General features: G+C 34.5%; 1 long non-coding RNA gene across 1 annotated transcript; it reads left to right on the forward strand.

Moving 5' to 3' along the window:
* The first annotated feature begins 8,413 nt into the window (after positions 1-8,413).
* On the forward strand, positions 8,414-25,957 carry LOC120196314. The gene is made up of 3 exons (XR_005523160.1): positions 8,414-8,556; positions 14,472-14,474; positions 25,946-25,957. It is a non-coding gene; the product is annotated as an uncharacterized LOC120196314 (long non-coding RNA).
* Positions 25,958-26,344: the final 387 nt, after the last annotated feature.

Genomic DNA, 26,344 nt, shown 5'->3' on the forward strand with positions numbered 1-26,344 from the left:
ATAAAAAATAAAGATATACATGATATTAAGAAAAATAATAATAGAAAAAAATAAAATAAAGTAAAAATATAATATATATATAAATAAATAAAAACAAAAATAGAATATTAAGAAAATATATAAAAATGTATAAAATATAATATTAAGAAAAAATATATACATAGTAAATGGAGAAAAATTAATATATCTATACATACATATATATATATAGATATATACATATATATATATATATATATATATATATATATATATATATATAATGATATAAGATATATATAATATAAATAAAAAAAGAGGAATATAATAAATAAATACAAAAATATAATTAAAAATATATATATAGGGGACGAAATTAATATAAAAGTAAAATTAAAGGGTAAATTTCAAGGTAAATTAAAGATTAAGATTGACTTAGGGGAATATTAAATACTTTAAAAAATGAACATGCCTCGGGAGTAGATCTAGATTCGAAACTTCGAAACTCCACCCCTTTTTACTCATCGGCGCAACCCACGCTTTGGGTTATTCAAACCAAATCTCAATAAAAATAACATGCACATGCGAGAAATGAACGAATCAATGTAAAAAAGATGCTACATTTTATTTCCTTTTCGAATCGTTTACAATAGATTAACCTTTGTATTTTTTCGTGCTTTCCTCTGTATCTCGTATGTAAATCGTGTCTTACAAATGGGGAGGATTACATGTATTTATAGTGAAAAAAACTAACTATTTTTAGAATCCTATTTACAATAGAATCCTAATGCAACTAGACTCCTTGCTCGGTTGTTGCACGTTTGTTGGTGTGGTTGTTGCTTTAAAAGATATGGTGGTGGAAGAGTCCTCTTAGAAGATGAACTCTTGCCAATTCTATCTTTTAAGAAAATGGGTGTCTATAGTGTGATATCAAATATTTTATTCTTTATATATATATAATTAAACACCTACATTCACATGTAACACACATTATTTAAAAATAATTCATTTATATGAAAATAAGTATAATTAATACATAATTCAAAAAAATTGAAAAATAAAAATAATTGGTCATGTATTTACTCGTTTAGAAATTTGTGAATGAGACACATAGCCGATTGTTGTGAGCAGACAAGTTGTAGTTAACAACAGCCTATAATCATAATAAGTATTCAACTTGTATAAGATTATGGTCAATTATCCAGCTTCGTTTCCCTTTCCTGCGGGTTCCTTCAACGTACTGTCCACACTCCACACTGCAGCGGTCAGCCCGCCTCTCATTGGTCTTCCTTTGCATTCCATGAAAGAGAACCATAAATCTGACTGCAAGTCTCGAACCCACGACAAATAAATTTAATTTCACTGGAACTGTATCTTTTTCCCCATTGCAAATGAAACAAACTTGCTTGAATTTGAAGGTTTGCAGATAGTAATTGATATGCTCCCAATAATCTTCATTTTCACGGCTCTCCTCATCGTCGGTTGCCTCCATGTTTACAAGAAATGGTGTGGAGACAAGGGAAGCAACCGTGAAGATGAGTGCGTGATTTGCCTTAGCGAGGTCTGCAAAAGGGAGAAGCTCCGGTCGTTACCACCGTTTTCATGTTGAGTGCCTTGATGCATGGCTCAGAGTTCGTCCCACTTGCCCTCTCTGCAGGATTAACGTAGCTCCTCGCAGGAATGTTGTCTTTTCTTGCTTGCTTTCTTTGGCTAAAAGACTCGGAAATTGGGTGGAAAACCCGCTTTACTTGGAGATTAAATTGGCAGTTTGTGAGAGTTTAGGATATTCAAATTATTTTCTTGGAATTATTCTTCCATTTGTTCTTCACTTGGTTTTTGACCAGGAAGATCGGCTTGGACTAGTAAAAGGTAACTTTCGTTCCCACCCTTTTATTATGGAATTCAAATTATTTTCTTGGAATTGTCAGGGTAGTGGAGGACCGAGGTTTCCCAAAATTTTCAAGGAGTATTCTCAAGACCACAAACCACATTCGGTGGCTCTTTTAGAATCGCAGGTCCGTGGTCAAAAGGCGGATAGCACCATTGCGAAGCTCGGCTATGATAAATCTTTAAGGGTGGAGGCAACCGGATTCTCGAGGGGCATTTGGCTTCTTTGGAATAACATGCTAACGGTTGATGTTGTGGCCTTACATCCTCGGTTCATATTGGCAAGAGTTATGTAGAACACTTCGGCCACTTCCTTCTTTGCCACCATAGTCTATGGCAGCCCGGACAGGATGAAGTGCAAGGCTCTTTGGAGAGACATGAACCCTTCTTTGATCCCTAGAGGCGCTTCGTAGATAATGGCTCGCGATTTTAATTCCATTCTTTCCACTGATGAGAAGCGTTGTGGGAGGAGGACTGGAAGAGGGTGTACGTTTTTCAAGATTTTTTGGACCTTCATAAGCTCACTGATATGGTTGCTAACACTGAATGGTATGCGTTAGCCCCGGAGTCGACTGTCCTGCACTTTCCTAGCATCAAGTCAGACCACCGACCTCTATCTTACAGACTGGTGGCGCCATCCCTTCCTTTCGTCTGAGATCTTTCGGCTTTCTAGCAGCATGGACCAAGCATACCCAGTTTGACCAATTTATCCGTGATAATTGGCAGATCGAAGGTAATATCGTTAACTCTTTGCATAATATTTCGATATCCTTATCTTCTTGGAACAAGAACGTTTATGGCCATATTATCCAAGAATAGAAACGACTCAAGAATCATTTGGCTTCCATTCAAGAGGCCATGAACAGATACGAGAGTGCCTATCTTATTGATAAAGAGTTGCTTATTGATATTATTCAACAAAAAACTAGAAGTAACTGGCTGTTGAAAGGAGAGCGAAATACCAGGTTCTTCCATAGTCAAGCTCTTGCTCGTTGCAGGACTAATCAGATCCAAGCTTTAAAAATCCACTCCGGTGATTGGTGCTTTGAAGATGACACTCTTTGTTATGAAGCGACTACTTTCTTTGCCAAGCTCTATCGTGAGGACGGAAGGCGCACTGGCACCTTCCGAATGCGTGGCACGTTCCCTAAAATTACTGGTGCTGACCTGGAGCTTCTCGGTGCTATGGTAACCGATACGGAGGTAAAAAGTGCCCTATTTGATATGAATCCTCTCAAAGACCCAGGGAAAGATGGTCTTCATGCCATCTTCCAAAGTCAGTGGGCGACGGTTGGTGATTCTGTTTGCTCTTGGGTTAGAGGTATTTTTAATGGTAACTCTATTGAGCCTGAGCTAAACAAGACCCTTGTAGTTCTCATTCCCAAGGTTGACAATCCTAAAACTTTTGCTGATTTTACGCCTATTAGTTTATGTTCTGTCCTTTGTAAATTGGTTATGAAAGTCATTGCTAACAGGTTTCGGGCCATCTTTCCCAAGTTCATTGCTCAAAACCAAGCGAGTTTTATTGCATATCAAAATATCTCTGATAACATTATAGTTGATCAAGAGGCGATCCACTCGATGAGACTGAAAAAAGGCGGAAGCCACTGGATGGCTATCAAAGTAGATTTAGAAAAAGCCTACGATCAAGTCGGTTGGAACGACTCTCTCTCTGAGGAATTCCCCCCCTCTAGAGGAATTAGTCAGGGATGCCCTCTCTCTCTGTATCTATTTGTCATGTGTATGGAGCGTCTAGGACATAGTATACAATATGCAAACAAAGATTATTCCTAAAGGCGTTTGCGATCAGATTGAGAATATTGCAAGAAGATTCATTTGGGGTGGGACGGTTGAAGCTCCAAAAGCGTTCCTTGTCAAGTGGGATACATGTTGCCAACCTATCACTAACGGAAGACTTGGGGTTCGACCTCTTTACCCTCAGAATGAGGCGTTTCTAGTGAAGTTAGGTTTCAATCTGCTTATGAGGTCGGATACTCTGTGGGTTAAACTTTTGAGAGCTAAATATAAAGTTAAAGAGATTGTTCCCATGCAATATGTGGTGAAAAATGGTTCCTTTATTTGGAAGTCCCTTGCGCGCGTCTGGTCTTGTATTCGTGAAAACATTTGTTGGTCGTTGGGTAATGGTTGTCACACAAGCTTTTGGTTTGATTCCTGGATTCCGGGTATGAGACCTCTAGTCGATCTTGCCACCTTGGACCAGCTTCCTCATGTTCATGTTGTTGTTCGTGATATGGTCACTGAAACAGGAGATTGGAATACTACAAAAATTAAACAAGTCTTAAGTGAGGAGATGGCCAAGTTTGTCTTTAGAGTCCCTCCACCGAGTGATTCCTTGGGAGATGACTTTCCAACATGGAGGTGGGATAAATCTGGGATTTGCACGGTCAAATATGCTTTTAATCTAATGCAGCAAGACAAGTGGGATCCATGCAGCAAGGACTGGAACATTGCTTGGGGCTATGATGGCCCACGTGTCCGATAATTTTTATGGCTTGTTCTTCATAACAAGATTATGACTAATGTTGAACGGAATAAACGTGGGCTCTTGGTCGATCCTCGGTGTTTGATCTGTGGCTTAGCTGATGAAACCACCATCCATGTTTTGCATGATTGTCCCCACACTCGGACTGTTTGGGAAACGTTGGTCCCGAGAAGCTTATCGCTGGACTTCTTCAATAGCTCCCTAAAGGACTGGCTCCATTTTAATTTGACTAAACAGTTCTCTTAATTGTGTTGATTTCAGGTGGAGGCATCTCTTTGGGATTCTGCTTTGGAGATTCTGGAAGTAAAGGAATTGTATTGTGTTCAATGGGCAACCTTGGACTTTGGTAACCATTCTCCAATCGGCTAGAGCTTGGGCTGCTTCTCTAAAAGATAGCCATCAGATTGCAAAGCAAGCCAACCGGCAATATAAGAAAGGGTCCTGGCTGCCTCCTTCAATTGGAGTTTTTAAACTTAATTCTGATGGAGCCATGTGTATTGATGATATGGAAGTTGGTGGAGGCGGCGTTATTCGGGACAGTAGTGAAGATTGGGTAACAGGTTACACCAGAAATATTGATCGATGCACTGCTTATCATACGGAGCTTGACGGCCTTGAGGTCGCCTGGAAATATGGCATCCGTCATTTGGTGGTGGAGCTTGACAACCTTGAAGCCGTTCGTCAAATTAACTCCCCAACTCTGTTCAAGAGAAAGCACTATCCTCAGAAGAATCTGTAACTACACTAATCGAAAATGGCGGCTTGCCTTTACTCATATGCCCAGGGAGTCTAACAGGCTGACAGACGCTTTGGCACGGCTCAGACGCAAGATGGAAATTGGCCTTCTGTCCTTCACGCAACCTCCCCAAGAAATTCATAAATTACTGGATTCTGATAAGGCTGCTCTAAGCAGTTCCAGCCATTGTTAAGTGGCTTATTTGTTTATTACCAAAAAAATAATATATTACTCAATATAAAATCTTCAAATATAGTATGTACATAATATTTTATTAAATAATTTTCTCTTATTAATAAGTCGTATATTTTTTTTATTTTTGTTAATAGTCGATAACATTAACTTTAATATTGGTTGTCGACCGTCAGTATTTTTTATTATCATTTTTTTTATTTTCAATAAATATGTATGTATAATATGTTTTCCTATGTCTTTCTCGTATGTTTTCTTATATCTTTTGACACGTTTTTCGATTGTTTGACTATTGTTTTCACTTATCTTTTTCTAATGATTGATTAGACATCGTTACGATTGATTAAGATGACGTTTATTTGTTATATTGTTGATATTCTCTGTTTTGGACCATCGGATTGAATTTGACTACTCGTTATGCGTCATAGCTTTTCACGTCATTCGAGTTTGATTTACGGTTTGTCAGTGGTCTTTTAGTAGTTTAATCATCTTTTGTGATTCGTTTACCAATGCAATCAGATCTGTTTGTATCAATTTTTGTTCAAATTTTCTGGTTATATTTTAATATTTCTTTATATGGTCCTTATGTGATCTTAAGTTAATAAATTTATTTCAATGATTATAGGAAATTGTCCTAATTATATACTTAATTTATTATTATGATTATAAATCTTTATTGTAATTTAAGATATTTCTTATTTTAAATAAATTAGTATTTTTTTTAAATTACTCCATTCTTTTGTGTCAACAAGGAAATCAGTAATTGGATTTTCATACTTTTTTTTTTTCATGTTTAACGTATACAATTATAGTAAAAATTAAAATTAAAATCTTTAAGGCATGAATAAAACAGAAGAGTTTCAATCGATGCTTTGACATACATTTGTTTTATTGCATTCAAAGAAATGTTACGTTTTATGATTCGACTTAGGGAGGGTTCTGTTTAAAATCTTTACCATATACATGATGAACCTAGAGGGGATGGGTAGGAGTCTATCATCCCTTAAAAATTTTAAATTCTTATATATTTTAGATGTATATTTTATATTTTTTTTATTGAAAATATGTTTTCCCCTTTCCCAAATTTTATAAGTTCTCCCACTTAAAATTTTATAAGTTCGTTTCTTCTAACATAAAATTCTGCGTTTGTCCATGATGTCTATATACGAAAATGAAAACAAAATATCTTCATTTTTCCACCTTATTCTTCAAATATACCTTTATTGAAATTGTTATAATAATTGCAACTAAATCCAAAGTAGCTATATATAAATATAATTACATATCAATGACAAAAAAATATCAAGTTTATGAGCAGTCTGCTACATTAGAAATTTATTTTAATCCCTTTGGAACTTTGAAAGAACTCGGAAAAGAACACTCTCGAGGTTATCTTAACCCTCACGATCGAAAGGCTTTAAAAATAAAATTATTTAAATATAATATAAAAAATAGCTTTTTTATAATATAAAAATATTTTTGTTTATGGTATAAAATTAAAATATTATTAAGGATATAATATTATTTATAAAACTGTTTAAATCAATTATCATTCAAATACAATTATTGTATTATTTTTTAATTAAATAAAAATATTATATTTATAATTAAACATTAAAAATTTAATAAAAATTATAATGGAGAGTAAATATTTTATTAAAATACATTTAAAAAATTAATTCGATAAATGAATATTAATCATATTAACTTTCTTCACACAATCCTTAGCCCTTTTTATGTGGGCTAAATTGAGATTACCTTATTGGGCTTAACCCTTTTACAACAACAAAAATGCTAAAAGCTAATAATAAAATTGGAAGTTGTATTATTTGAATTAATTATTAACTTTTATTGGGAAATAGATATTAATTATTTAAATTTGTATTATTTATGCACATAACATATTTATAATTATTTTGAGGGATAATTAACCTTTAAACACGATAAGATAATAAATAAATAAATAAATAAATAAGAGTTACTTGTAAATTTCAGATATTACAATTATTATTTACACAATATTTATACAAAAATGCAGCTAATAATAGTAATTATTGTATCCAAATGAAACAAATTGAGTTGGAAGAGTCGGCTTTTTAATAGATTTTTATAAAATTTCATATATAATTTTTAACAAATAGATTAAATTCAAATAATTAAACCAAATAATTACTAGTGATGCACATTTTAAATGAAAATTTCACTTGGGAAAAACATGCCACTCATCAATACAATCAAAGAGATTTATCAATGGGTATGTCGATTCTGACTATGCAAGGAATTTGAATAAAAGCAAACTACAACAGGATATGTGTTCAAAGTTGTTGGTGGAACTGTAAGCTGGGTTTCAAAATTGCAGTCAGTTGTAGCTACATCCACAACAGAGGGAGAATATGTAGCAGCTACACAAGCCAGTAAAGAAGCAATTTGGTTGAAGATGCTATTGGAGGAGTTTGAGCACAATCAAGATAATGTCTCTCTACTTTGTGACAGTCAAAGCGCCTTACATTTAGCAAGAAATCTAACATTTCATTCAAGGACAAAACACATACGAGTTCGGTAACATTTTATTCGTGAAAAGATAAAAGAAGGGATGGTAGATATGCAGAAGATCCATACCAAAGGCAACATAGCAGATTTCATGACGAAGGCGATCAATGTTGATAAATTTACTTGATGTTGATCCTCTTGTGGCCTGTCAGAAACGTAAGCAACATGAAGGTACAAGGTAGAAAGAATGGTGTGAAGATATGATTGTTCCAATCAAATCTTCAAGTGAGAGATTGTTGAAAGCCAAAAATGGAGAATGGCAACATGGGCGGCTGAATTTTGTCAAAATTAGGCAACAATATTTTATGACTTTTGGCATGAGAAAATTGTAAAATTAGTGTGTGTACTTTAGAGTATTTACAAGATTAGTCATTAAGCTTCAATTATATATACCCTAACTCATTTAGCTTCAAAAACATCCCAAATCATTCTAGCTTTCTCCAAATACTAGAAAATTTAGAGAGTTTTCTTGAGAGTTGTTTTCTCCTTTTTATCAAGAGAGAATTGTTATTGTTTTCTCCTTGTTAGATCGAGAGAAGTTGTAATTCCTATTTTCTCATAGTAAAATTCTTCTACCGTTGCCCGTGGTTTTTAGCCTATATTATTTAGGGGTTTTCCACGTTAAATTTGTGTCTTTTTTATCTTCATTTTTATTTTCTTAAATTATCAGTTGTGATTTTGCTTTATCCGATAACCGTATTCCGCAACAGTATTTACGATAAAAATGAAGTTATTTTTCTCAGATTAAATGAGTTCGAACATCTGTATTTATAAGATATGTGTATGTTGTTAATAGATTAAAAATATTCTAAACATATAATTAATTTAAAAAATAAGACTTAAGTGAGTTAAGCAGCTCGGACTCGACTCGGTCAAAGCTCGGTAAAAACTCGACTCGGTTTGACTCAACTCGAACTCGAGTCGACCTTAACGAGTTGAGTCGAGCAAAGTCCAACTCGACTCGATAAGTTCACGAACAACTCATTTATTTTATTTATTTATAATTTTTTAGTAGTTATCTTAAACAATTATTTCATTCAAAAAAAATTACTACTTTACTTTATAATAAAAAAGATGATGAATACTAACAACCAGTTGATCTAGTGTGATGAGTCATTAAGTCCCTTAAGCAAGGTCAGAGGTTCGAATCCTGGCGTTAGCGAACGGAACAAATTGGGTTGGGAGGGTTGCCCTCACCTCTACAGTACTCGATCTATATCTGGATTAGTCGATTAATAGATTGGATACCAGTGATTAATTCAAAAAATGATGAATTGGTAATATATTAAATTTCTAATAAATAATTAAGAAATATAAAATTATTAATTAATATTTTACTACATTAAAAAATCAAACATTTTAATTCATATATATTTTAAAAAATAAATATTTTTTGACAAATTTTAAATCTAATCTTAATCCTATCTAGAGGGGGGAGGAGGGGGACTCTAAAAGAATGAAAGATAGTGCTCCTAGTAGGTATAGAATTCATGACCTAAGAAAATACGAGAAAGATGAACAACTTTGTAACACCCCCAACCCGTACTCGACCCGGATACGAATCCGAAGTGTCACATTGACATTTCAAAACAATGTTCTTACCAAATAACATAATATTTGGACTTATATTAAGAAAATACAATAATATACTATTGAATTATGTTTCATTATAAAAATTTAAGGCAAAAACGGTTTTATGAACAGTAATATACGGTATGACCATTACCGTAAACAATAATGCACAGTACCATGAATAGTGCTATAGTGTACTGATGCACAAAAACATCGAATATAAATTGTGTATCGATGCACTGCTACAGTGTACCAATGCACTGCTACAGTAACTTCAGCTCAAATTATATAAAACTCATAAAAATTAAACTTTCATCACTATACATTTACCATTTACATAAATACGTTTAAAACATTCCAAAGTTTGATCAGGGCACACATACTTAATTTAAAGACTTTGTTTACATGCCAACCTATTTATCACCTAATAATACATACTGTGTAATTTACTTCTGATCTGATATTGGAGCAGAGATATGTTGTTACTTTGAACTTAGCTTTGATCCTCCTGCTTCTCAGTACCTACGTGTAAATCACTTACACGCTAAGTCGTAGACTTAGTGAGGCATAAACATAATAATGATGCATTTTTCATAAATATAAACATGCAATTTATGAATTCAATCATGTCACATATAATTCAGTATACATAATAACAACATAATAACATACGATAATGCAAACACTTTTGATTTTAGGATAACTTAAGTTTTCCTTAAGCTTAAGTATCACTTAATGATTAAAACCCAACTTAAATTTCAGCTAATAATCAATAAGAAAAAAATCTTACCTTTTCCTTGAGCTTTCACGTGGAGGAGGAAGAAGAAGGGATAAGAGTTTCAGATAACTCTCCCCACATGCTTATCTCTTAATAAAGAGATAAATATCTTTTACATGAAAAGACTACCTTACCCTTCATACTTTCATTCCTCATAATTTAATCCAATACCAGAATATATCACTTTAAGTCTCTGAACTTTTTAATAAATTCTACTTTAATCACTAACTTTTTGAACTTTTACAATTTGGTCATTAACCCATAGTTTGGGATGTTACAAACTTGATCAACCGACCAAATAATTTAATTTAAAATATTAAATCTACTTTTAGTTAAATTGAAATATTGAATTTAAATACTTCTTAGGTCTCTATCAATTTATAAGTTGATCAAATTGATTCTTTTTTAAAAAATAAGAATAATTTAGTCCTTACATTTTAAAAGCAAATAAAGATGATCTATGACAGTGTTAACTTTTTCCCGTTATTAATAGATGATATGTTTAAAAATTAGGATTGAATAATTTTATTAAATATTAAAAACTCAATAAATATATATATAATATTTAAAACAATACAAAACTTTAAAAATTACTAAAAAAATCAATAATTTTTTTGAATTTTTTGAAAATATAAAAAAATAATGAAATTTCAAAATATTATTTAAAAGTAAAAAAATATATTTTTAACAAAAAAATAATCTTTCGACAATAAAATAATTTATTTCTAAACAATTCAAAACTATTTGAAGAACAACAATATTGAACATCAAATAGTATGATTTTTTTCTTATATAAAGAAACTACAATAAGTAAAAAGTTAAATAACGCAACTTATAATCATCAAGGTGATTTTTTTAATTAAATAGGAAGAAATTAGAGAACCAGATTAGTTAACACTAGCTTTACAATAAGAGGTACTCCATGTCTCTATAAAGTAGTTCATGCGTGTAACTCTGTGAAAGATCATGATGAAGTATCTCAAACTAGAAGTAAAGGATGTGTTTGGCCAGAGCATTAGCTGTGTAGACATCAATTTTTTTCATTTAAATTTATTATTATTATTAAAATTATTATTATTAGTATTATTATTATAATTATTATATATTATTTATTAAATATTACAAAGCCCAATTACAATAACTCAGGCCCAGATACAGAAGCCCAACATAAACCCTAAAACCCAACTAGGGTTTCTCATCTCATGCCCCAGCCGCCAGTGATCTCCACCGTTGGATCTGGCAAGATCCAACGGTCCAAAACTATCCAGCTTGAAACCCTAGGGTATCATAACCCTAGGGACCACACGGCCGCCGTCGTTGCTTCCAGACGTTCCAGCTGCCGATGCCCTCGCCAGAAGCCTCCAGAAGCTTTGCTGCCATGATAACAGCCGCACACGTCGCCTCTATGGTGAGTCACCAGCATAGCTTTGGTGACTCACCGAGCCTTACACCCTTGTAACCGGTCCGACGAGAACCTCATCGAGGCTATAAAGCCATCACCTGCAAGAAGAAAAAAGGGACAGAAAGCAAAGAACGGAGACAACAACCAACAAACCAGAAAGAGCCACAAAGAGATACCGAACAGACAAAAAAAAAATAATAACAACCCTCAGCAGCAAACAAAACAGAAAGAAAGAAAGGAGAAAGAACTTACCGAGGAAACCACGCGGTGACCGGAGACGCTACGTACCGAGGAAACATTTGAAATACCCGAAGGTATTTCTCTAGATCTGCTCCGATCCAGAGCTTTTTAGGGTAAACCAAGGCCAGATTTGGCCTTGGGAGGTTCGGGTCTTTATTTTGGGGTCTTTATGTAAAATCCGACCACCGTATATGGTAGCCGGCGGCGGTGGTCGAGACCAAAGCGCGGCCGTCGGCCAGAGCTCAATTCCCTCAGATGAAGGAATTGAAGAGAGAACCGAGAGAGCATTCTCTCTCAGTTAGAAAGAAGAGGAACGAGAGAAATGAGGATGCTGGCCCTTCGGGCCAGCCGTTTGGTAAAAATATAAATCCCTCCTCAAACGACGTCGTTTTGGGGAGGGACCCTTGTGTAATTTTACATACGGGTAAAACCCTTTCCGTAGCCATCCAAGTTTTATAATTATTCATTTTAGTCACTGAAATTAATTTCTGAACATTTTAATTCAGTTTTTGAATTTTATTTTATTATGTTTTAGTCCTTACCAGTATTAAATATATTTATTTAGGGTAAATACATAATTTAGTCCTTTACAGTTTAGTAAAAATCATTTTAATCCGAATTAATTAAATAAGGCTAAATTATATTATTAGCACTTAGATCTTTTTATCATTCGAGTTGGAACCTTTAATTTTAATGATTATTATTTTAATCACCTATTAATAATTAGGATTAATTACATCATTAGTAATTATATTTTTATAATACTATAAATAAGGGCTGTAAATTTTAATTTTTTAATATTTTTATTTATTTTAATATGTTTTAGTCCCTATTTAATTACAATTTAATTTGTATTATTATCATTTCAAATCCAATATGTTTAAATGATTACTTTAATTATTATTGTATTATTATCTTAGTCATATAAATATATATAATAAATAATATTTATTTATTTATTTATTTGTTTTCTATGAAATAAAAATCCTATTTATGAACTAGATATGTTTAATTTATATTTTAGATATTTATTTATTTTTTAAATATTGAAGGAAAGAGCTGTCTTAAAACAACTAGAAACCCTTTTCTAATATTTTTAATTAAATAAATATCTTACTATATTAAAATAATTTTTTTAGTTATTTATTTATATCAAAGAAAAGAGCTGTCTTAAAGCACCTAGAAGCTCTTTTCTGATATTTCTAAATAAATAAATATCTTATTTATATATATTAATATATTTTCTTAAAATTATAAATTTGAAATAAAAGGATTATGAATTAAATATATCTTTGAATTTTTAAATTTCCAATAATAGAGACAATTTATAATTAAAAAAGTACCAATTTTGGGCGTTGTAGGGGTGCTAATCCTTCCCTAAACGTAACCGACCACGAATCCCTTTTTATTATTATTAAGAACGAATTTTTGGTTATAAACGCAGATCAGTTCATTTTTTAATTGATGTTTTCTTAAAACTCTTTTAAAAAATAATTTTTAGGTATTCGACCTACCTGACCCAAAAGGCCGATGGCGACTCCCAAATTATTTTAAAAACCATTTATTCACATTATTTTTCCCGCCAAGTAAAAAATTCGTGCCCGGATGAAAACCGGTTACGACAGCTTGGCGACTCCGCTGGGGATGGTCAAACTTTAAAATCAATTATAAATTGTCTCTATTAATTAGAAATTAAAAATTCATTTATTTAATTTTTAATTCTTTTCTTTAAAATTTTTATTATTTATTATTTTTATATTAATATTGTTTTTATTCAGGTATTAATTATTTTATTTATCTGTTAGAGGTTTGAATATTTCTCCTCACACACAACACTTGCATTGCATAACATAAAGCTCTATAATTGAGTTTGTTCCTTTTAAGTGGGAGTGAAAGCGACGTCTTCGTGAGAATTTATTCTCTGTGTCAGACCTAGAAAGTAACTTTCGGGGTTCATATGCTCTATGTCTTCGTGAGAATTTATTCTCCGTGTCAGGTATAGAAAAATGTGTCCCCTCGAATTGAACTCGATCCGTTTAAGTCTGTAATGGACTAGGATTGAGGGTTGACAGCCCAAGGGGGCATCAACAAGGACAATTCGAGTACCTTTACTCCTAGAACTGAAACTCTGCATATAATAAACCCTAGAAATTCACCTAATCTAAGACAGTACTGAACCTCTATTCATAGGTGTACACCAAGGAGAAATAAGCTCTAGCTTTTAATTTATTTAATTTATTATTATTTTTTCTCCCTGAATAAATGCATGCGAACTAGAAATCATGCGGTTAGGTTAATTTTTCCAAACAAAGCATGGAACTAGAAAGCATGAGGTTAGGATTTATTATATACCATGATAAATAAATTTTTCTTTCAATTAGTTGGTATTAACCATTTTATTTTTTCTTATTTTCCCATGTATGTTATTTTTGCTCTAATTTGTTTAAATTATTTTCTTTTGTTTGCATTGCATGATCATGACCAAAAGGTGTTAACTGAAAAGACTGTTCATCAAATTAGAAAGAAAATCATAAATGGACAAAAAAGTTCTATGGTCAAACAAAATATGATGCGGCCAAGAAAAGACATCCTGAGGGAACTCTGAAGATAAAGAAGAGCTATGCACCCAAAGATTGTATGCCCATTAAAGAGCAAAAGGAGATACGAGAAATAAGAGAGCAGATGTCCAAAATGATGGATAGAATATCTGTTTTGGCCAAAAGAGAAGAGATTCCTGCACAGAAAGAGAGAAAGCTTAATGAAGATAATCCTGCAATTTCATATATGCAAGGGACTTCGGATCTTAACCAATTGGAGAAATTACAGACAGTCATCATTCGTATTTACCAATCGTCTGGAGATACCAAAGAAATGGTGACGATTGTACAAGCTCCCAGAGAAGAGAAGAAATCATGTAATCTGAAATCATCGAAGTTTAGTATGCTCCCGATATTTAAAACTCAGGTTCAATTCAAGACAAAAGGCGGTTCTCATATTGATGCTATACCTATATCATATAAAGATTTGTATGAAAAGTTACTTGAAGCACGAGAAGTGGATCCATATTATATAAAACCGTTCCAACCTCCGTATCCAAATTGGTATGACATCAATGTTCATTGTAAATATCATGCCGGAGCTCAAGGACATACCATCGAGAATTGTCTTGCTTTCAAACGCCGAGTCCAAAGTCTTTTAGATCATGGAACCTTACAATTTATGGTAAATGATCGACCTAATTTAGTAACCGAGGGTCCTGATAGATTAATACCAAAAGTCTTCCAAGGTAAGAATATCAGTAGGGGCACCCAGAGAGAAGAAGATTTGCTGAGGTTTGAAGCTCAAATACGTCATTTGAAGATTGAAAACGATAAATTGAGCACCAAAATGGAAACCATACATGAAGATTTCCAGAAGGTCAGTCAAGCCTTTCAAAATGCTGGTATAGGAAACACCCCAGAAGAGTGGATAGCAGGGGTCACCAAACTGAAAAAGAGTTGCAACATACATGAAGATCTTGTCCAAAAACTTTTTGAACACAAATGTTCTCTCACAAGGGAAAATGAGCAAATCTGAGAATTGACATAGGAGATGAAAGAACACCAGAATGTCATGGAAGAAGCTGCAGTCCAGACAAGCAATATGGCCCATAAGCTGATAATCTAACTTGGTTTTAGAGAAGAAAATGGGAAAGTTATTCCCTATATGTAAAGTTTTGTTGAAGTTAGGATTAAAAGTTGTCCCCTACATGTAAAAGTTTTGTTTGATGTACTGAAGCTTTTGTGTTCAATGAAATCTGTTCTAAGATGATCACTCTTAAGTAACACCTTTTCATACATACATTTACATTTTGTATATGGGCATTTTCATTTTGTATTTTTATTTTTTTTATATATATCTTTGAATTGCACATTTTGCATTCTTATTTTTCCATTTATGCATTTTTCACATTTTTATTTAAGTACTGTCATGTATTTTAATATAAATAATTCATGAAAGGTTTCTGTAACAGTAAAAACCAAGATCATTCATTTATTTTACTGTACCATCTTCATGAAAACAATGGAGCAATCTTATGAGGGACTACAAGACCATTGGCCGGAACCATTGACAGGGTTACCTCGGGATACAAGGAAAGAAGTTTCAGATTCAGTACCAGATGGATCAGATCAAATTATCCAGGGAATGGAATCTGATAAAGAAGATACAACTGCTATAGAGAAATCGTGCTGAAGAGTCGAGAAAGATAACATACCCTGGGGTATCCCACTCAAACTCAAAGAATAGCCTCATTAATTATTCACAATATGAGGAGAAAGTCATGAGAACATAGAAAGCAATCAGAAACATGAAAGATGTTAGTGCCTACCACAAAGAATTAGAAGCAAGAGAGCTCAGCTTGATTCCAGATTTGATTATTCCCCATGAATTCAAAATGCCTGATTTTGATAAATATGATGGCACCAGTTGTCCTTTAATCCATTTGAGAATGTTTTGCAGAAAAATGGAAGGATATTTGAGTTCTAATGATTTATTAATACACTCTTTCCATGATAGTCTTGTTGGCCCAACAATAGTATGGTACAATCAGTTGACCCAAGAACAGATCAAGAGATGGGTAGATCTAGCTGATGCATTTTTGAGACAATATCGATATGTTAAAGGCTTAGTTCCAACACGTATGGATCTTCGAAGAATAAAGAAGAAAACCAATGAAAGATTTCAAGAATATACCCTAAGATGGAGAGGAGTGGCAGCACAAGTTCAACCTCCCATGTTAGAAGAAGAAATATCACGTATGTTTCGTGATTCCCTTCCAGCGCCTTTCTTCAAGTTAATGCAGGCAAATCCGACAAACGAATTCGAGAATCTTGTGACAAGTGGAGATTTAATTGAGAATGTAATCATTGAAGAAAACTCAAAAGCCACATCCAAGAGCCCGATGGATCAAAAAGCAAAAGCCGATCATGTGAATGAATGTTGCATCCAGAGTCCTAGTAATTACAAAAGAAAAAGAGCAAGTAACTATTCGGATCGACCAAAGAAAGTCATGCGATTAAGAAAAACTTTGGAAGTATTCCAAACGTCCATTTCAGACTTGTATCCTCATTTGGTTAAAGGTCAATACATCACACCAAGACCAACTAAAGTGACATCAAACCCTTCTGCTCATAGCTATGATCAAGATAGTGTTTGTAATTTCCACTTGGGGGTAAAAGGGCATTCTACAAGCAATTGTAGGCCACTGTTGAAAGAAATAGAGATGCTTGTTGACAAAAGAGTCCTAACACAAGAAATGAAAAAAAAATGGGGGGCAAATAAGGATAATGACCCTGGTCCAAATATACATCCAACATTAGAGGAGGCATGATGTATAAACAAGTGGAAGTGTTATCTACCACTGTAGTACTTTCTATTTTCAGCATCTTGTTTGAACTTGTTTTTTTTTGTTCCTTTCCTTTTGGCAATAAATAAATAGGTGTTTCTTTTATGGTTATGAGCAAGGAGTCAAATTTTAATCTTGTGATTATTGAGTATCAAGTAGATTAAATGTTCTTTTAATTTTTCAAGAGTAATAGATCTATTGGCAAGTGGTAAAATTATATCTTCAATATCCCATCCAATGCCAATTACTCAAATCAAATCCTGACACTACATTTATCTGAGACTCTGAAGAAATGTCTCTACCTGTTTTTGAGATACAAACACTAGATGTTTACCTTTTCGGGTAGAGTCAATTGATTGATGATACTACCTTCCACCATATACATGACTTCAAAAGTCACACATTTGTCTTTTCGAACACAAAACCATCATAAACCAAAAGACCTCAAAAGAACCAAAATTTCAATTATCCGTGAATCTGACTGTAAGAAGAGACGAGATGAGGTATCATGGACCAACTCATTGAAGATGATTTCGGATGATTAGGGCATACTCAAGAAGAAGGGGAAAATGATTGATTGAAATAAATATATCATGCATTAATTACATTTTTCATGTAAGTAAAATTAATCTTGAATATTCATCCCCCTGGAGATACCTCTTTTTAGAAAGGTTTCTGTGTATGAGATGATGAATGGCATTGTTTCATTTATCCTTTAATATATATATATATATCCTTTGTTGTCCCCATTTGAGCCTGAATAATTTTTCTTCTAATTCAACCCTAACCAAGGATCACCCTCTACATTGGAGGGCAGGGTAAAGGATATTGGCTCACAAGAATAAAGATTGTCAATACAGTTTTATTACGAAGACAAGTTTCCATGAAGTCATGAAAGTTTTGAACTACAAAGTATGTCAAATACAGAGTGCTTGAAGATCAATCCAATCAAGAATAATGGAAAACCTCCAAAATACAAAAGAAAAAGGAGGTGCTCAAAGCAGTTGAAGTATTATACTCATCCAGCAAAGAAAAAAATAGAAATAATAAAAAAAAAACAAAAAGAAAAAGAAGAAGGAAAATTGAATCAAGATGGGTGACTTATTGAGCCTCACGTTACAAGGTTGATCAAGTACGAACAAGAAGAGCAAGAAATGCTGAAGATATGAGAAATTGGAAATGAATCCAAAATTTGGCAGTCTAGAGGGATCCAGATGATGGAAAAATCCCCAACAAAGCAGATCCAAGTGAAGCAAGGCAAGATTGATGGCATAAGAATGAATTGACCCTTGGTTTGATTACCCTTAAACACTTATTTGGGCCTTTTATTCCTTTCTTTCTTAACCATAAGCCATGGCCTACGTTACGTACCTGAAAAGTCCATTCTAATCATACATGGATTTCTAAGTAAAAGATGATATCTTTAGAATTCATTCCGCCTTCCAAGATTGATTTTTATTTGCAAAAATTGTTTTTTTTTAAATCTTTAATGCATGATATGAAAAATGATAAAGGGGGGGTTCAAGATGTAAATTTTTAAATAACATCTTGAAACCAAAGGAGGATTCGAGTTGAAAACCTAAAAAAAGGTGGCTCGAATAATGAATGGTGCAACAATGACATAAGAGACGATCTTAAGCTCTTAATAAAGCACCGCACATCCCAAAGACGTTCCTGAGAATAGGGAAACAAGAAGCATCTCTACAAGATGGGCATAACAACCATTTCTTCAAGTTAGTGGAAGCCCGAAGCGACATACTGAACCAACTTGAAAGAACCTACTTTACCAAAATCAACCTACACCTCAAATCAGTCAATAATTTTGACACTTGCCATAGGACTATGATTTTTGAATGATTTAAAAGTGTAGTTGATTTATTTGATATTTATTAAATTCATTGTTTATGATCTGATTCTATTGTGAACCTAAGAAGGGTAATACTTTGTAAAAGTCTTTCATTCTTCAATAAACAAAGGAGGAAAAAACATTTTCAAACAGGACAGTCTCAAATGAGGAAGGTCCTTGAAGCAATTGTTGCTTATTCTACCTCTGTTGTAGAAGAAGAATGAACGAAGCCAGAATGATGAAGCATTTCACTTTCTTGAAAGCAAATGGTCCAAAAAGCAGAAAGTCTGGAGAATTAAACTTTTGACACTCCCCTATGACATTATTATCAGCTCATCAAGAAAGCTTATCGTTTATCTCATACCGAGATCGATAAACATCACTAGACAAATTACTTTCCCCAGCCATTAATCCATGTTTCTGGCAGATTACATCACAGAGATATAGGTCCCAGTAAGATGTATTATGGGAATGAACAAGTCACTATCTGCGCTCTGGTTATACTATGATGCTGACTCAAGTCTTGATACATCATTGCTACTTCTTCTATGCCGATCATTTTCTTTGTGATGATATCCATTATGTCCTTCAGAAGATTTCTGAATTTGAATTTGAGGACTTATGGCACAGAATAAGACATTGGAACAGAATCTATCCTTATAGGCCTTTTATATAGGGTAACATTGGTTACAGGATTCCAAAAGTTGAAGATTACCAGTTTTACTGTCAACTAAACCGTTTCATGATTCGAAAAGAGTGGAACATATTTGGAGCAATAGAAAGACAGTCGTTATAGCAGTCATTGCAAGAAAATGCACCAACAAAAATCCTCGAGTCCATCTTGATGACATTTATTTCTTCCATCAAGATTGTTACACAGGATGCTACCGACAACAAGTTCGAATCCGCCAAAACTACTCATCAATTGCTCCAACCGATCACCATTCATTTCTTGCACCTCTGTTTTCAAAGATATACTAAAACAGTAGAAGGCGATCTTTGCAGCACTGATTCCAGCAAAAAGAAACAAGACATTGATATCACTGGGAAACATGTCTCTATACAGATCCTTGTGCATGGTTTTTAAAGAAACCTAGAAGCATTTCCACCTCATCAGGTTCAAGTGAAGTAACTTTATTCCTTCCAACCCATACTAGATTCCATTTTCAGCACTCATCAAGAACATACTTCTGGATACTCGAAGGTGGCTCATTGTCATAAGCTTCAAAAGCCTTACAGATCCTTTCTGTCAATTTGGCACTTCTTGTACATGTTTATAAACAAATCAACTTTGTTCTTGGATTCCAAGAAGGCCATCATTTCTTTGTCAATGGAAAAGCATCAGCACATGGAGGAAGCAGAATAAGAGAAAATCTGTTCTCAATTGGCATAATTATGAATATAGCCCTTTTCAGTGTAATAGCATGAAAATGCTTCGAATCTACAAATTCTGGCTCTACATCGAATAAGTACTGTGATATTCCAGTCCAAACATTAACTGGAACAAGTGCCATATGCTCATAGTAGAAATAAGGAGACTCAATAGCATCTTCTGGAAGTGTTCTTTGAGTTATCTGATCTGGTTTGGTATGAACTCCAAAATCAATCATTGGATTTGAAAGATGAATTTGCTCATGGTAGAAATAAGGAGACCCAATAGCATCTTCTGGAAGTGTTCTTTGAGTTATCTGATCTGATTCGGTAGGAACCCCAGAACCGATCATTGGAATTAAAAGATGAGCTGCATGATCGTCTTCATTAAGAAGTTTCTTTTCAAGCTTCTTTTGCTTATTCCTTTCCCACAAATCATAGCCCAAGTTTCGCCTTTTCTTGTAATTGGGATCATTGCATAATGGCTTCCTATCTTCTCCTGAAAGAAGTGTGTCAGCAGCCTTAGCCATTTGAGCAGCACATATAAAATCTGTCAACTCTGTAAGTGATGAATCTGGACCACATCTCTCCATGGTTATTGAAAACTCAGTCTCTGAGAATCACATTTTTGTCAAGTATAACAGTTTATTCTCCTCATCAGAATCAGAATTCATGATTTCCTCGATATCAGAAGAACTATCAATATATGTGAAATCATCCTGAAAGATCGCTTCATAATCAGATGAGTTGTTATCAGAATCAACATGTTGCATGGGTGCAGATTTTTGATGAGCTTGTACCATTGTATATGTAGACTTGCCTCTCCATCAGATTATTGTTTGCATAAATTGGTTTCTCTCCCACAGAAAAGTATATTTCAGATATGGCTTTCACTGAAAGATGATAAGCCACTGTGTCAGCTTGGAACGGATTACCAAGCTATTTTTACTACACTGTCTGACTAAATCCCTCCAGATACAGAAAATGGTCACCTCATTCAGAAGACACATATCTCAGACGTTTCTGTTAGAATAATTGAATACTTCTTAAGTTTGTGATAACATGAAGAGAATTTCAGTTACTTGATAACACTACTGTTTAGTGACACCAGAATGAGAGTATTCAAGATAAATAGATTTGGGGCACGAATAAAGCTACAAGTACCTACAACAATTCATTGTCAAAATTGGACCTCATGGGGATCATGACATTCCAGTCAAACAGAGATTGAGAGTGAATAAGATAAATCTAGAGGGACATCTTGAGGGCCCATTTCAACCAGAAATAGAATATTGGGGCATTTTGAAGGCTCACAGCAATATGAATATTTGGGCATTCTTGGAGGCTCATCTCAACAAGAAGTAATGTTGAGCACACTTTTAACATCTGTATCAGCAAATATTGGGGCATTTTAAAGCTCACTTCAGACAGATCCATGTGGGGTATTTTTGAAGACTCAGATTAACAAGAAGCAAATATTGGGGCATGCTGAAAACCCTTTTCAATCAGAATCAGGACTGTTGATGCATTTTGGACACTTGTATTAGCCAATGTTGGGGCATGTTGAAGGCCCATATCATCCTGTGTCGAGATCATTGATTTGAACAAATATTTCTAATGAGACAAAGATATGAAGAATGAAAATGATGAAACAGTGACAGTTGAGCTGACTACACATAATTGCTTCGTTCATCAGGCAGTTGCATTAGGGTCCTGTTGTTGAACAAATATTTATTCAGCAAGTATGGTTTCAAATACTAATCTTCTTAACTGTATGTCACATGACAGTGTGTTCTTTGATAAACTACATTACGGTTGCATGAATAAAGATGATCCCCAGGTAGACTACTTGATCCAGGGTTCAGTTCCTTAAGATCTCAGCATTGAATTTGGCCTTCTGTGTGTCGGTGATAATTGAAAATATTTCTTTGAGATTCCTAGCAAATAGTTTCAACCATACTATTGAGATTATGAAGCTGTATTTCACATCAGTTTTTGCTTCCTTGATGACATTGAAAAGGGAGACTCGACTCTCACTTATATTACTGTTATTCCCGTTGTTATTTGGGATCATCATTGCTAGCCAAGATGAACTGAGTTTTCATCTATTTTGGTTTTATCATTTATATTTCATCCCCAGCTGCAAAAATTCCACGGATATCTTTCTGTACATTGATCCTACAGCTGATGTGTTTCTACTTCCTACAAAGATCATTATAGAAGAAAATGTGATCAGTATTACATTTGTCTTTGCCCGAGATGATATCAAGATTAGTTAGTGTCTCCTGTTCAATTCGACACCAGCATATCTTGTGAATTTGACCAACTTTTTGGTCATACCAACATTACACTTGAATCCCCACTGAGTTTTTGTTCTCAAATGGTCCTATGACATCATTCAAAAGCTTTGAACACTAGGCAAAGAGCTTCAATGATTGAGAACATCTGAGCAGAAGCCACAAAAAAGGATGAATGTGTTGTCAAATGTTTTACGAACATCTGAGCAGAAGCCACAGGAAAGGATGAATGCACTGTTAAATGTTTTACGAACCTGCTATTCGGATACTGAACCAATGTTACGATCATATGGTTTCCATTTATTGACCCAAGATGAAATATGTCTTCTTCAACCCCAAGATTAGAAGCAAGATATAATGAAGATTTCTTTCCACAGAAGGGAAGCAGAAATTTTGACAAACAAAAAACTAGTGGAGCCAACTAAGATCAAACAATAGGTTGTTGTTAAACATCTTTACATGATATGGTTTGAGTTGTTTTGTTTGAGATCCAATTAGATGTGGAGACATGAAAGGAATTGGAATAAATCCTCCTTGTGATATGTTTCAAGAGTCAAATCAGAACAGACTCTATTCTCCTGATTAATCCCTGCTGAGTCAGGCATATCTACATCTGCACTTTTTAAAGATAATAGATTCTCACTTCAGAGATGACAAATTTTCTTTTTAAAGATGATAGATTCTCTTTTCAAAAATGAAAGCTTTATGGAATTTCTACACAAGTTCAAGCAAAGAAAATTGGTTTTATCCAAGACAAAATGGGACATCAAGGTCATAGTTCTGACTACAGCAAGAGTTCCACAAATGAAACATTTCTTCTGAGACCTTCATGAAGCAAAGAAGACAGTAAAGATACAAGTTGATCAGATGATTCTGCAGAAATGCAAGCTTGATAGCATAAGTTGCTACATTGATATCCAAAGGTAACCCTGGCAATAAATGATGAACTAGAGGAAGACCAAGTTCACCACTTTGAAGTCAAATGAAGATTGCATCAACATTCATGCATTCATAAGAATATCATTTACACAATAGACAATGCATTACATTGATACATCTAAGTGCATTCAAACATGAAGTTTTACAGATCTTCGGAAGAACAAGAAGATTCATGGTAAGAAATACCTTTCAAGAAGAAGGTATTTAAAACCGTAAATACAGGAATCACGCAAACATCTGAAGAATAGATGGACGTAATCCACAAAAATGAGCATTATTTTGGAGATTGGGGCATGTTACCCAATCAACATATTATCTTGAAAAATAATGAGAAAACGATTTCCATAGTTTCTCATTCAATTTTTTCTGAAAATGAAACTGTTGAATAGTAAGAAAACAATTTACATAGTTTCTTACTTAGTAAACTATTTCCCACATCTGTAAGCCCTTCAGTGCATGATGTTTCCAAAAAGCCTTCGGGAGCTTTTTGATGTTTTCAAAGCCTTCGGGTCATCTGTAAGTCCTTCAGTGCATGATGTTTCCAAAAAGCCTTCGGGAGCTTTTTGATGTTTCAAAGCCTTCGGGTCATCTGTAAGTCCTTCAGTGCATGATGTTTCCAAAAAGCCTTCGGGAGCTTTTTGATGTTTTCAAAGCCTTCGGGTCATCTGTAAGTCCTTCAGTGCATGATGTTTCCAAAAAGCCTTCGGGAGCTTTTTGATGTTTTCAAAGCCTTCGGGTCATCTGTAAGTCCTTCAGTGCATGATGTTTCCAAAAAGCCTTCGGGAGCTTTTTGATGTTTCAAAGCCTTCGGGTCATCTGTAAGTCCTTCAGTGCATGATGTTTCCAAAACGCCTTCGGGAGCTTTTTGATGTTTCAAAGCCTTTGGGTCATCTGTAAGTCCTTCAGTGCATGATGTTTCCAAAAAGCTTTCTGGAGCTTTTTGATGTTTTCAAAGCCTTCGGGTCATCTGTAAGTCCTTCAGTGCATGATGTTTCCAAAAAGCTTTCTGGAGGTTTTTGATGTTTTCAAAGCCTTCGGGTCATCTGTAAGTCCTTCAGTGCATGATGTTTCCAAAAAGCCTTCGGGAGCTTTTTGATGTTTTCAAAGCCTTCGGGTCATCTGTAAGTCCTTCAGTGCATGATGTTTCCAAAAAGCCTTCGGGAGCTTTTTGATGTTTTCAAAGCCTTCGGGTCATCTGTAAGTCCTTCAGTGCATGATGTTTTCAAAAAGCCTTCGGGAGCTTTTTGATGTTTTCAAAGCCTTCGGGTCATCTGTAAGCCCTTCAGTGCATGATGTTTCCAAAAAGCCTTCGGGAGCTTTTTGATGTTTCAAAGCCTTCGGGTCATCTGTAAGTCCTTCAGTGCATGATGTTTCCAAAAAGCCTTCGGGAGCTTTTTGATGTTTTCAAAGCCTTCGGGTCATCTGTAAGTCCTTCAGTGCATGATGTTTCCAAAAAGCCTTCGGGAGCTTTTTGATGTTTTCAAAGCCTTCGGGTCATCTGTAAGTCCTTCAGTGCATGATGTTTCCAAAAAGCCTTCGGGAGCTTTTTGATGTTTCAAAGCCTGCGGGTCATCTGTAAGTCCTTCAGTGCATGATGTTTCCAAAAAGCCTTCGGGAGCTTTTTGATGTTTTCAAAGCCTTCGGGTCATCTGTAAGTCCTTCAGTGCATGATGTTTCCAAAAAGCCTTCGGGAGCTTTTTGATGTTTTCAAAGCCTTCGGGTCATCTGTAAGCCCTTCAGTGCATGATGTTTCCAAAAAGCCTTCGGGAGCTTTTTGATGTTTTCAAAGCCTTCGGGTCATCTGTAAGTCCTTCAGTGCATGATGTTTTCAAAAAGCCTTCGGGAGCTTTTTGATGTTTTCAAAACCTCAGGGTCATCTGTAAGTCCTTCAGTGCATGATGTTTTCAAACATTTCCATCCTACTCAAAAGAAGCCAAATGAAAAAATTATTGTCTTTTTCGTCTTTGCTCTATTCTTGTTAACACAAGGATGAGCAAAGAGGGGCAGCTGTAGACATCAATTTTTTTCATTTAAATTTATTATTATTATTAAAATTATTATTATTAGTATTATTATTATAATTATTATATATTATTTATTAAATATTACAAAGCCCAATTACAATAACTCAGGCCCAGATACAGAAGCCCAACATAAACCCTAAAACCCAACTAGGGTTTCTCATCTCATGCCCCAGCCGCCAGTGATCTCCACCGTTGGATCTGGCAAGATCCAACGGTCCAAAACTATCCAGCTTGAAACCATAGGGTATCATAACCCTAGGGACCACACGGCCGCCGTCGTTGCTTCCAGACGTTCCAGCTGCCGATGCCCTCGCCAGAAGCCTCCAGAAGCTTTGCTGCCATGATAACAGCCGCACACGTCGCCTCTATGGTGAGTCACCAGCATAGCTTTGGTGACTCACCGAGCCTTACACCCTTGTAACCGGTCCGACGAGAACCTCATCAAGGCTATAAAGCCATCACCTGCAAGAAGAAAAAAGGGACAGAAAGCAAAGAACGGAGACAACAACCAACAAACCAGAAAGAGCCACAAAGAGATACCGAACAGACAAAAAAATAATAATAACAACCCTCAGCAGCAAACAAAACAGAAAGAAAGAAAGGAGAAAGAACTTACCGAGGAAACCACGCGGTGACCGGAGA

Source organism: Hibiscus syriacus, unplaced genomic scaffold (genome assembly GCF_006381635.1).
Source record: "Hibiscus syriacus cultivar Baekdansim isolate YM2019G1 unplaced genomic scaffold, ASM638163v2 tig00117032_pilon, whole genome shotgun sequence".
NCBI lineage: Eukaryota > Viridiplantae > Streptophyta > Magnoliopsida > Malvales > Malvaceae > Hibiscus > Hibiscus syriacus.